Here is a 473-nt window from a genome sequence, read left to right as displayed (position 1 = left end):
TATATATATATATATATATATATGCCATAGCAATTGTTTGAATTCCTTTTTCGTTCACCCTTGTGTGATGAGATGAACATGGATCACATGCAACAAGTTGTGATATTCATCATTAGACGTCATCCGCTCTCAGGAGATGTAATATTTGCATTCAGGTCTTTTCATTGACAGACTTACACATTCACAGATCCTTGATGTTATCGAACCTGTTAGTTCTAATACTCCCTCAACGAATGCTTGCTATTTATCTTTCCTTCTAGCAATAGTCATTTTGTAACTTGTGCTTTTACTATATGATCAAAATATGTTAACTTCCTTCTTTTGATAGCTAAGTATAATATATTTTGTATTTGATAGTTGTTGCACTTCTTTGTCAGTTTAATGCTTTTCCTAAAATAGTTTTATCCTATATGTCCATATTTCAAAAGTTTCTCATTTGACAGATAGAGTTTCAGCCAATAACCAAATTTGTA

Source organism: Octopus bimaculoides, chromosome 14 (assembly GCF_001194135.2).
Source record: "Octopus bimaculoides isolate UCB-OBI-ISO-001 chromosome 14, ASM119413v2, whole genome shotgun sequence".
Classification (NCBI taxonomy): domain Eukaryota; kingdom Metazoa; phylum Mollusca; class Cephalopoda; order Octopoda; family Octopodidae; genus Octopus; species Octopus bimaculoides.
This window is presented reverse-complemented; position numbering follows the sequence as displayed.